The sequence below is a fragment of the Aulostomus chinensis genome, chromosome 8 (assembly GCF_037954235.1).
Source record: "Aulostomus chinensis isolate RoL2024-O1b breed Wild chromosome 8, RoL_Achi_v1.0, whole genome shotgun sequence".
NCBI lineage: Eukaryota > Metazoa > Chordata > Actinopteri > Syngnathiformes > Aulostomidae > Aulostomus > Aulostomus chinensis.
The window spans coordinates 1,183,809-1,197,572 of NC_141327.1; positions in this window are offsets into that span (position 1 = coordinate 1,183,809).

Below are 13,764 nucleotides of genomic sequence, written 5' to 3' on the forward strand. Positions count from 1 at the left end.
CGCCTGTAGTCTTTAGCCCAAAAATATTCCTTTCCTGATCTGAACTTTCACTTAAGACTTAAGAGTCAGCACCAAATTACCGCTGGTATCAAGAACCATAAAGGCATAACATTCAACAAACAAAAAAACACCAGCTCCTCAAATACAATCAGAAAATTAGGATATCATTCAAAATCAAAGTGCAAAAATGTGAGTGCTTTCAGCCCCATACAGTAAACAGTACACATGAGGCAACATCTATTGTATACAGGACATCAAAAATACCAATATTCACAGCATGTTTTCCTTTGGTTCAATCCAGCACGATTCAAGAAGTATTAATATAAAATAACAGAACAGATAACAAATGTGTGCCTTGTTAATCAAATCAACAAAAGTGCTTCTGACCTTGCAAACACCTGAATTCATGAGCGGAGGCTTCGTCCTCAAAGCAGTGGTTGTACCTCATGAGAAGCAGCTTCTCAACCCTTCCGTCAGACAGCCTGCTCCTCCTGGGAGACAGCAGCACACCTGACAGTGGTGAAGGTGGCATCATCATCCTCCTCAAAGCAAAAGGTCTTCTCTTTGTCTTTGGAGGAGCCTGAGCCTGGTGGAGTTGTCGGAGATCCAGCATTCATGGCTGCAGGGGTGAAAGCAAAGAAATATCCCAAGGCTGAAATTTATTTTCAGACCATGTCCCATTGTCCCAAGATGTGATTTTTTTTTTTTTTTTACATTTAAGCATGGCACATGGAATCCTCAAGACTGAGATCAGTCCCAAGGACTGAGAATGTAAATACCTGTGGCTGGTTGCTGCCCAGGGCCAGGGACACCTTTGTGACACCCTGCTGTCAGGAGTCCCTTGAGCTTCTCTCTCCTCCCCTCGTCTTTCACCCACCACAACTTGAACTTTGGAAGTGTGGTGGCTGCCAGCATTGCATCGCTGCTTTCCATGACGGGTGCAAAACTTTTATCGATGGCCGGTAAAAGACACACACAGCGACACAGACATAAGAACAAGTGAGATTCCATTTTATTCATTCATCTTATTTGTGTACATTTCTATGAAAGCTGCACACCACAAGGTGATTTTGAACGACAGTTATTATGAGTTATTCAATCATTTATACTAAAACTAAAATATTGTTATTGGGTCCCTTAAATAGAATTCATTGAAAATTACTTTTTGCATATTTCATCAATTTCCTTTGGCTGTATCATGATGTCACTAATATAGCCAAAGGAAATGAAATGTGCAAAAAAAGTATAGTTAAAATGAAGTTCTCCTTAGCAAACAGTAATATTATACCAAGTGTGCTGCAAAAATGAGTGAGTGGTGTTCACTGATTAAATGCAGTCTTTCTCTACAGTAAAGAGGGAAACCCAGATAATAATTATTAAAGTGTTTATGAATGTTTCTTACCTGAAGTATGGCTTCAGGTGGACCAGTGGCCACAGTCAGAGTGTCTTTCACCTTCAGGAGGTTTATCTTGAAGGACTCCAGAGTGGGCAGGAGGGTGCCAAAGTAACAGTTGTCCTCTCCTTGCAGGATGTCTAGAGCTTCTGTGAGTGGCTTCATTGTGGCACAATATTCCTTCAGAAAATGAACTTCCCTGTCGCAAAGAGATTTTAGCTGCAATTTTCCAGAAATGGAACTCAAGTCAGTCATACTGTAGGTATTCCAACAACTCTTGCTACAGCATCATAGAATGAGTTCCATCTTGTCGTGCATGGCACCGGCAGCTTCGTTGTGACCACGTCACTCACATCTCTGCAGCACTGTGGACCTGCTTGCCTTAGTCCACGGTGCTGCAGAGCTCCTGTAGATTGCTCTCGTCCCAGGATTTGAAACGAGCCACTTTTCCACGTCATGACATGAAATTAAGTTTAGTGTATGAGACTCACATCTCTGGTGCGGTGGTGAAACAATCCCTTCAGGGGCGGTGTTTAGCACGTCTGCAACATCAAAGAAGGTAACCTCTTCTTCATCATCATCATCCTCGTTGTCAGAGAGCGATTTTGGTTGATACAAGGCTTTCACAAAGTTGAGCCATTACCAGTAACAGTGGAGGTAACTTTTGTTGACACACCATACAAAGAGTGAATGTGGTCAATCTCACCAGCGATGACATCATACGTGTGCCTCCCCTTGAACCTTTTACAGGCCGACACAGCTTTGTCGTGTTTCAAAGTGCTGGGTTTATCCAGTGGGCTGTTATCCCATCCATTATGTTTTGGGCAGAGCAAATGTCTGCGGTGGTCGAGATGTAGTTAAGCCTCTTTTTCCATTTTGGTGTACTCTTTCTCCAGGTAGCTGGAAAAGGTTTTCCGAGACATTTGCCATGGGCCGTCTGTACATGGTATCATGCTAACTAGATGCCTAAAAGCGGGTGACTCCACTGTAGAAATAGGCTGCATGTCTTCTACAACATACCGTGTCATGGCTTTATCCACCTGTGCCTTCTTGCTAACAGTCCCTCGGTTAAAATTCAGCTGCAGATGTTGTTGCTTAGGTTGAGGTGGACCGCCATCGTCGTTGTCGGTCAGCGGGTCGGAGGAGGCACCAGGAGACCTGGCGCCTAGCTTCGTCCCAGGGTGTCTTCTCTGGAGGTGTTTAATGAGATTACTATTGCTGTGTCGGAAAGCAGATAGGATCCCGGAACACATCTTACATTTAACTTTAATGTTGTTTTCTTTTAGCTCGACGAACGTGAAATAGTGAGAATATCTCCATGAGGAGAAACTCAGCGTGCTCACACTCTCTTCTTCAGCCGGTGCCGCCATGACTGCTTCAGTTGTTCCCTGTTGGTAAACATAAACACGGCCACCCCACAGCACGTCTTGCTGGTGGGTTGGGGGTTGTACGTGATAACGTGAGTGATGCAGGAATATTAAGGAAGAGTCAGAGGACACTGCAGTTCATAATCTGCATAAAATAAGTAACTAAAAAAAAAACGCTGTAACACACCATGTAGTAACGGTAGTTGACTTACTGAATTTTAGTAACGAGTTGGAGTACTCCCTACCGAGAAAAGTAATAGTGTTCCAGGAACACGTTCCTTTGTAACGTGTAGTCCCAACACTGGTCAACACTTTGAAACTAGCCTCATATAAATAGTTGTGAAATTTGCCACTTACTGCCCATTTAAGAGCGAGAAATTCTAGCTTATGCACAGGGTAGTTTTTCTCACTTTTGGAGAGACCACAACTGGCATATGCCACAACTCTGGTCTGACCATCTTGGATCTGATACAGTGCCGCACCTAAGCCAGTCATGCTAGCATCAGTATGGAGCAAGTATGGCAGAGAAAGCAAGAACAGGTGCTGATGTCAATTTCTCAATGATTAGATCAAAAGCGGAGTCCAGGAGACAGGAGTCCATTGTTCCCCTATCGGATTTGACCGTTTTTGTAACCAGGAATAAGGACCTTTGTGTCTAGCAGCTAGGTCTCCCTTCAACAGGTCATTTAAAGGTCTGACAATCTTGGCATTGTCCCCCACAAAGCGTCTGTAATACCCAGTAAAACCCAAGAACGACCAAAGCTGTTTGGGGACAAGGCCATTCTCTTACAGCAGCAACTTTGCCTGGATCGGCCTGCATTCCTTGAGTAGATATTACATGCCCAAGATATTTGACTGAAGTTTGACAGAATTTACATTTGGAAGGGGACAGTTGAAGACCAAAGTCAGCGATGCATTTGAGGACTTTCATCAGTCTCTCCACATGTTCCCCAAGAGAACTGGAGAATATTATGAGGTCATCGAGGAAAGCAACAACCTCTTGAAGGTTAATACCTTCCATCACTTTCTCCATGGTTCGCTGAAAGGTTGCTGGAGAACTCGTCAGACCTTTGTGGCATTCTGCGAAACTGCCATGTACCAAAGGGTGCTGTAAATGCTGTCTTTAGCCAATCAGCTGGTTCAACCTCGAACTGGTAATAACCACTCTTAAGGTCAAGGACAGTTAACCATTTTGAACCTGACAGCAGGGTGAATTTTTCCTCTATACAAGGTAACGGGTAGGCATCTTTCTTAGTTAAGTTGTTCAATCTGCGGAAATCCACCAGCATCCGCAACTCTCCAGTCTTCTTTTGGACAAGAAGGACTGGACATGTATCGGGGCTATGGGATTCCTCTATCATACCCGCAGCCAAGAGATCCTGAAGATGCTTCTTCAAAGCATTGAAATCTGCAGGTGACACACGCCTTGTTCGCTCTTTGAAAGGTATATGATCCTCAAGTTCTATGCAAGAAGTGACCCCCGCCACACTGCCAACATTGAGATCGTGTCTGGAAAATGCACTCGACACTTCTTTATTGACTCTCTCCTCTATGAGTTCCTCTAGCTGTGGTGATATAGGGCTTCACTGAAGGTAAGACTAAGGGCCTCGGTCTCTAAATTGACCTTTTGCATCATGGGACACCAGCAGTGAATGTGCTGGTGGCTGAGAACCATCTGCCCGGATGTTCCGGTCGGACAATAAAACAGGCAAAGCCCAGTCAATTGGGGCACACTCTGCAATAACTGTCTTTGGATACAACGTGAAAACCCTCTGAGACATATTTTTGACTGCAATCTTGAACATGTAATGAGATTCAGATTTTACATCCACTATCTGGTCATACACAATCAGGCCCCCTGGTGTTGGAACTTCCTCTGCACCACTCACAAGAGCTTGGAACGTCCTATCACCTTTAGTGTGGCATATGCCCTTTGAAATGCGAAGCTCACCATGCTTCAAATGTACAGGGACCTTGCTGCTGAGTGTCACATGCAGAACTTCAGCATCTTTTGATTGAGAATCAGTCATTTTGCAACACTCCATATAAGCCATTGCCCAGTTGACCTGGATAGCAAGGACCTTCAAGAATTTTGTGCCACCTCGCTTTATAACCTTAGGGCGTAAGGTGTTTGAACCAACAAGTAGAGGGTACTTATGGCTGTACGACTGATCTGGGCTTACTAAGGCCAGAACGTGTAAGCATTTGTCTGTGCCACACTCATCTTGACAGAATTGAATGTCCACTTCTACATTCCCTATGTAGGGGACTCTTTGTCCAGCTGCACCTTCTATATTGAGTGCTGTTTTAGTGAGAATAATGAGAGATGAGATGGATGATGTGACTAAAATGACTGCGATATAATCATCACTTGTGACATTTAACTCCATCCAACCCTGCTGCACTGTCACGTTGTCCCCACGAGTCTCTCTGGAATACCAAAGGTTTCCGTCTTATTTGAGGGCTTCTGCATAGAGTGATTCAAGAGAGGGGAACTTGTTTGGCAATGAGCCCCTGCTTGTCCCACAGCAGGAGTTCGTAATAATAATAATAATAATAATAATAATAATATCAATTTTGATTTCTATAGCGCCTTTCATGACACCCAAGGACACTTAACAATAACACAGAAAACCACAAGACAACAAATTAACAGGTGAAGGCCTGGGAGAACAAGTGCCTCTACAACAAAGATGTAAAGGATTCCAGGGTTTTGGCCTGGCGGAGGTGTGTTGGGAGTGAGTTCCACGGAATGGGAGCTGCCACACTGAAGGCCCTGTTCCCCAAAGGTGCGTCTGCTTGTGTGGGGGACAGTGAGGAGACCCAGGTTGGCAGACCGCAGGGTCCATGAGGGATGGTGAGCATGAAGGAGGTCGGTTAGATACTGAGAGGCCAGTGAATGCAGAGATTTGTAGGTGGGGATGAGGAGTTTGAAGGTAATTCGGTATTTGATGGGGAGCCTGCAGCTGTTTGAGGGTGGACTGCAGAGTGGTTATTAAAGACTCGTCCCAACAACCTCTGCGAAACTGTTTAAAAAGCTGCGAGTCAGCATCCTGTTTAGCCAAACCTTTGCTTTCAACAACCTCCTGTAAAATGGTTCGGAGTCGACGGAGGTAGTCTGATGCTCTTTCCCCGCTGTTCTGATGAGTGTCTTGGAACTGAGCACACAGCTCCTCTCCGTCAGTAACAGTACCATATAGAGCAAAAATGTAAGTGTTATTTTAACTCTATCCAGGTGTCTATGTAGTTCTCACCAGTTACGAGTTAAATTTACACATTGGATAGTGTTAATATTTAACTCTTTAGTAGTGTTAAATGTATGACAGTGTTATTTTATGACACAGGACAGTGTATTTTGTGTTCACCATGATAATGTACATGAATGCACTCCCATCAAATCTGAAAATGTTTCTAGCCACCTGCAAGGCTACAAACAACCAGTATATATACGATCATGCTGTACATCTTGTAACTATCTGTGTTTACTTAAGTTTAAATGTGTTGACCCACAAAACAGTGAACAAATAAAATAAATCATTAAACAAACTATCATTTTCTCTTTTTTATTAAGAACAATTTTCGTCTCAAGATGGAACCAAGTGGAACTTGCAGTAACTGTGCAGATTTACAACAAATATAGAGGTACAACATATAGGCTCTCATCTCCATACACATTTTGCAAGTCAAAGAGCTCATAAATGACAAGACTCTCTGCTCTGATAACATTGCTCTCATCACTTTCAAATACTAGGTAGGCATGAAAATGCTCACTGACACACAAGCTTGTTCACTAGGAAGTACATAGCACTGTCAACCAAAATAATCTTTTTTATTCTGCAAAACACTGGCATTTCATGTTCAATCTGACTGCAAATTATTAGTCCTGTCCTGTTCCACTCATCTTCACCCAGTTAGCAGGGATGTCTTTCAGTATAGCTGCATGTGCGGCTCGGGCAAACATGTCACTATCCTCACTGTCCACAGTGAATGATTTCAAAGGTCCACACTCAATATGGTTTAAAGTTGTACACAAACCAACTTAAACCTGGTGCTCGGATAGAAACTGTGATTCATTTGTAAATGGGTTGTCAGGGACTGACAGGCAACATGTACAGCTTGACAAATGAAACACAAACATGTTTATGCCTAGTTGGAAGATTTTTGCTCAAAACTCACAAACTCAAAAAGAGACTCATAAAGAGACTCACCTGCAGTTGCAACATCGATGTTGTAGATTGTTGTCAGTATGAAAGTGTAGAGCTGCACCAGAGACTCATCGTAAGACAGACTGAACACGTAGTAGGATTTAAACAGTTCATCAAAGGCACCCAACAAGCTGGTGGCTTGGCAGGGGATGAGCCGTTTGTCCACGACGATGTAGGAAGTATCAATCCTGTTCTGGGTTCTGCCAACAGCAAGGATGTATGGTTGATTAGCCACTCTTCCCTGGAGGAGTTAGTCAATGCTGCAGCATGACTAAAAAACAGAAAAACAACATGAATGTCTTCAAGTGATAGTTAAGATTCTGGTTTGCTAGAAAATTTTCAACTGCTTTCTGTATATTTGGGTCACCAAAACTGTGGGACTGTAGGACACCAGAAAATTCAATAAGTCAATATTTAGCCTATAAACATTCAGGAAATGTTGTCTCTTTTCTGCAACCTGTGGGTTCCAGACATATGGATTGTGGCAGATGAGAAGTTTGGAGGATTTTAAAGGTTTTTTTTTGGTTTTTAACCCTAACCCTAATTAGCAAAGGATGTAGATTTCAATGGAAAATCAACAAAAATATTCCGTTCATCCATCCCTCCATTTTTTTTCTGCTTATTCCTGTTAAGGGTGGTGGGGGTGGAGCCTATCCCAGCAGCCTTCCCCCTGGACAGGTCACCAGTCCATGGCAGGGCCAACACATAGAGACAGACAACCATTGGCTCTCCCAGCCACGCCTACGGTCAATTTAGAGTCTGGATTAACCTGGTCCCTCTTGATGTCTTTGGACTGTGGAGGAAGCTGGAGTACCAGAGAGAACCCAGCAGGAACAGGGAGAACATGGAGACTCACCCAGAAAGACCCCGTGCTGCAGCCGGGGCTCCACCCACAACCTTCTTGATGGGGGGCCACAGGGAGGACCACTGCTCCACCGTGCAGCCTATAACTAAAATAATTAAGTCTAAAAAGTTTGAGGAGTCCTTGAACCCCTCTCTCTGCTCATGATAACCCTAGGATAGCCTACTGAATTACATTACAGACTACAGACAACAAAATACTATTTTTTTTCCAAAACTTTTGACATTGTACTTAATTTCAAGAATTTTTCAGGCATGTAAAGTTACTTTTGACTTCTCCCATTTTTCCATGAGAAACCTGAACATATTTATGGCAGGCTCCAGACACACCCCACTCATGACTCTCCACATATCTAAATAGCTTCTAAATGTACTGAGCTCTCTGTAGCCCCTTCCACACTGCACCAAAAATGCGGGTCAACATGGGACTCGGCATTTCAACCCGCGTCGACCAACTCGCCAAGCAACCCGGGTGTTTAGCAGCTCAGCTCACCTGCAGTGAGAAAAATGCAACCTACGTTGTCTCAGGTTTCCTGCGACCTTCCTGTCGCATCCTGATTTTGTCTCTGTGCCTGCACCTGTAGCTTCTTCTGCTCCCTTCCAGACGAGCCAGAAACTCCATCCTCCTTCGCTGCAGTGGCGCTCAGACATTTTCCAGTCTGTGCCGAGTTTGTCCGCTTTGCAAAAGAGACAACATTGCAATGCACACAACGACGCTAACGTTTGACGAGACGACGTCCACGTTGTCGTTTTTTTTACCTCTCAGTGTTCCTGCACACGTTCATGTGTAATGATGATGTGGTCAGCGTGATGACGTACAAGAAAGAAAAACACAGGCACGCAGCCTCACAGCGGGAGTTCAGACCCGGGTCTGCTGACAGCTTGAATGAGCCCTGATCCTGAGCAAACGTGGGTCCAAAAACCTGCGTTGACACGCGTTTTTCAGTGTGAAAAGTGGTATAAGTCACTGTTAAATGTGAGCTCAGCGCTGGACCCCCTGCAGTTTGCCTACCAGCCCAGCTTCGGGTGGATGACACAGTCAGACTACCTCACCAACAGACCGCAGTACGTGAGGCTCCAGAACTGTGTGCCTGATGTGGTAGTCTGCAGCACGGGGACGCCGCAGGGCACAGTCCTCTCACCCTTTCTGTTCAGTCTTCACACTTCAGACTTTAGATATAACTCGGACCACTGCCACCTACAGAAGTTCTCGGATGATACGGCCATCATCGGATGCGTATCGGATTGGAACGACCGGGAATACAGGGGGGTCATTGGGGACTTTGTTGACTGGTTTATTGTTTATTGTTTATGAAGGATCCCCATTAGTCTCCACCTAAGTAGAGACTATTCTCCTGGGGTCCAAGCAGAAAAAAACATTACAAAACATCAATCCTAAAATGCAGTACAATATTCCATGTACTGTCCATTCTCCTTTAAAGGTGTCCCAAGATGGGCTCTGCATGGCAGGGGCGTCCTCTTCCCTGAGCCAGGCCTAAACCTGACCGCATACCACCGGTGTGAGGTCAATGCCCTGCAGATCAACGCCAGCAAGACGAAGGAGGAGATGGTGGTAGACTTTAGGAGGAAGTCACCCCCTACTACACTGGTGAACATTCAGGGAAAAGATATCGAGACAGTGGACTGGTACAAGTACCTGGACGTTCACCCTAATAACCAACTGGACTGGTCCACTAACACTGATGTCCTGTACAAGAGGGGCCAGAGTCGACTCCACCTGTTGAGGAGACTGAGGTCCTTCGGAGTCTGCAGGACTGCTGAAAACTTTTTATGACTCTGTTGTTGCATCTGCCATCTTCTCTGCAGTAGCCTGCTGGGGGTGCGACGTGCACCCCTCCCCCCTTCCCCGCGCACGCACACGGGGAAGTTAGCACAACATTTTGGGGAAAGCACTGGCCGGCATTTTCCCAAAGCTTTAGTCAATTCCTCCGTTTAATCCACAGTAAAACGCACTGTTTTTATTGGCTGTGCATTTGATGTTCTAGTAGTGGTAACATTACAAAATTGACGTTACCTTGCAACTTGTTTGCTTGCTAGCAAACATGTTAGCTAATATCTGGCAGCTTCAATGACAATATAAATGACTGAACAGCAGTGGACGTCATAACATGATATATAATGATTTAACGCTTGTGTAATTCAATATATTTTGTCCTCACCTTATCAATTTCGACACTAACATCTCCTCGTCTCTGCTCGTCTGTGCTCCCGTCTCCGTGAAAGAGCGTGAAGAAAGTTCTGGAAAGCGGAAGTAGCTTTCACTCAGAAAGGAGAGCTTTCTGTCAACTCGCTTGACGAGCATCACCCCAGAGCTGTTTCAGCACTTCACGTGTTGAAACCACGCCCAAATCAACACACATCAACTCAAAATGATTTACACTTGAAAATTAACACTAATTAACTCTACAGATCATGTTGTGTATGCCTTGTCTAATTCTTGTAGATAGGCACTTGGTCTCGTAGGAGGAAGGGCCCATGTTGAATCATGTTCCACAATGACTCTGTGAACGTCTGCAGGCCGTGGGCTGACAAACATGGTGCCATCAGGAACCTGCATCCTGGATGGATGGCCAACATCAACAGACGTGACTGATCTCCGATTTGGGGAAGTCTTTGGTTTGGGTGCAGGTGCTGGGGTTGATGTTACAGGAGTCTGCTCACCACCACCTTTTCCACAATTGAGATTCATTGCTACATTATGTAGAGTAAGAGGACTGATGTTGTGTGTGATATCATTCAATATACAAATGCCCGTCCTCTAAAGAGGGTAAACAGAAAAATGAAATAAACGCACTCCGAGTCCCTGTTCGGGCGCCAATTTCTTCTTATCTACAACTGTGGATGTAGCCGACAAGTAGATACCTCCGAGTCCTGATAGCAATTTACCATCACGTCCAGTTTACTTGTACTCGGACTAGAGTGCACTTTATCAAATATTTCAGTTCTGTAAAGAATCAAATGGCATAGAAAATTAACAAGGTCCCAGCTCTCTTACAACGGGAATTCACTTCTGGCTTACAATTCACTGCCTTGTGATTGGTCAAGAATAATGGGCCCCCCTCCCTCAGGGATGTCAGTTGGAGGGGTGGCAAAGCAGACTGAAGATGGAGAGGGAGTGTAACAAGAGCACTGCCTGACATCAGACCAACACTGAGAGACGGTGCAGATTTTGGAGCCTCAGCAGCTACAACTTCCTCTGTTGTTATGATGCCATGTGAAGCCCTTTGAGACAAACTGTTTGTGAAAACGGGCTCTACAAATAAAATTGCCTTGCCTCTCCTAGCACGAGTTGTTGGATGAGTTGAGAGGACTTTGACTCGTCAGGCAGGCAGAGGAGTTGTGCGATGACAGCATGCTCCATTACAACTTCAGAAGGTGATGAGAAGCTCCTGTGGAGGTCTGGATTCCCTCTGCTGACATCAACTGGCTGAACAAACACATAATTGTCATTGCTGACCTTTTTGTATGTAATTTTTGTACCAGGTTATTCCAGAGATAAGCTCAAAAAGGGAACTATTAGAAAAGGACATAGCATTTTTACCTAGAGGTCGAAATATTCCAGCACTCACAATGTAGCATATTTGACATGTGCCGTCTGCCAAAACCTTAACACATAGAGTGTACCGGCTGTTATCACTGTGCAACTCAAACATATCCAAAATAGCTTTACTTATTTACTCCAGGAACCCATGACAGCACGTTCAAGCCCTAGCAGAACCAGAGGGATCCTCACGAGACAGGAGAGAGCATTGTGGGCAGGTTGCTTGCAGAGTCAGCTGGTGGAAATGGGGGCTGCTGGTCCAGTCCCAACCGCAAGCCTCCCTGCAGGAGTCCTTGCAAAAAAATGCTACTTTGCAGTCCAATGAGTAACAATTATTTTGTTTCAACATGAAGTAAGTGATGCATCACCACCTGTCTTTGTCAGACACAAAGGTCAATTCAGGAGAACACCAATGTAAAGGAGCAGATGCTGACTCATTGAAATGCAAACCAGGAGAAGTAACAGGAGGTGGCTGCTACAGTAGATTCTAGTCCACATGGGCTTCACCCTCTGAGATGGTTGGCCTGAGGTTCAGCCTGCACCCATTTTCTCCCAAACTCTACCCTACCTTCCTGGTTGTTGCTGCTCCCCTCATATGGAGGATATAGCAATGCTGCCTGTGTGGGGTCCATCCAACACTATAGACCGCTTCCCTAGCAGGGCGCCCCTCCACAGGGGTTGTTGGTCTGATGGTGTGATGTGCTCTGTTCTCCATCTCCTTCCAGCTCTGCCGCCTCCCTCTGGGCAGACCTGGACCTCAGGGTGGGAGATCAATGGCTTCTCCCACCCGCTGCAAGGAGCAGAAGATCTTTGCCACTGCACGTGTTCCCAAAGGACGAGGAGTAGCAGGAGCCCACCAAGACACAGGAACCCTTCAGACCAAAAGATCGTCTCAAGGAACTCCAACATGGAGGAGGGAGCTAAAATACTGATATATGAAATATGTGTGTGTGTGTGTGTGTGTGTGTGTGTGTGTGTACATGATAAGGGGGCAGAAAGAAACCCTGTGCTGTTGTTGTGATTTCTGCTTCAGTGGTGTCTGGTGTTACTTTACTTTTCTGAATGTATGAAGCCACACACACACACACACACACACACACACACACACACACACACAAAAGGTCAAGAAATTACTCTCAAATACATAGCATAAACAGATGGGCATGTTTCTTCCTGCCTTCACACACACACACACACACACACACACACACACACACACACTCAAGGGAGATACATTACTGAGTGGATGAGATGTGACACAACCCGTAGTGGAAGTATGTCACATGGGGTTGACAGGTCATCGGGGGAACAGCACTGCAGCTGAACCACCTTTGTATTTCCTCACAAATCCCTTTGTTTCCCTCCCCTCCATTCATGCTCTGTTTTGTTTTATCGTCTCATAGAAATTCAGAATTATTGTACCAGCAGGATGACTAAAGAGGGAAATAAAACAATGTTGTGAGTGCTTTAGAACCCAGCTGGGGAAGGTTGCTCCTGACCTGCTGAGGAGTCTCACTTTTCATGATGTGGCTCAGTGCAATAGCATATTTAGCAATTATTGTATGAGCCAGAGAGAAAGTGAAACTCATCTCTTGCTGTGTCCAGCTGACACACAAATATGGTGATGATATCAATCATCCCACCCAAGTCCTGGTTGGAAGGCACGCTGGCGTCTTACTGCCCACAGTCATGAGGCTTCCGCTGGTTAAACGCCTGCAGCTCGACAGGTTCATGTCAGGAGCATTTTTGACCAGCAGCACATTCATCATCCTTATTTAACACTCAGTTCACATTCAGCATCTAATACATTGTTATGTCATTTCAGACAATAAATCCCTGAGACACCGTTATCTTTTCCAGAAAGAATGATGAAATAACCTCGCAGTGAAAAACTGAATTGATTTAGTGAGCCAGCAGCTGGTGGGCTAAAAGCAGCGAGTCCTGGGATTTATGTCAGCACGTCTGCTTTCTATTAGCCCATTAGAGGCTTTTCTGATCTAAACAAGGCCTCATTACATCCTCAGCCACAGCTAAATACATAAAACACAGTATTATGGTTTGTTTATGCTGGGAAATGAATCACGTGGTGGAAATAAAATGAAAACAAATACTTCATGAAGTCTTATAATTGCATCGTGCAGTAATAAGAGGTAATAAGATGTTTCCCAGAAAGACAGAGGCACACAGTAAATATGAGCCCACTCTCTCTCTCTCTCTCTCTCTCTCGCTCGCTCACACACACACACACACACACACACACTCTCACTCACTGAGCTCCATTCATGAGACACTTGCACATGGAGCCCTGGATCGTCTTGCAGACAGAAAGCGAAGCCTAACTACTTGCTCCTGACATCTGTAAATGTGAACCTCTGG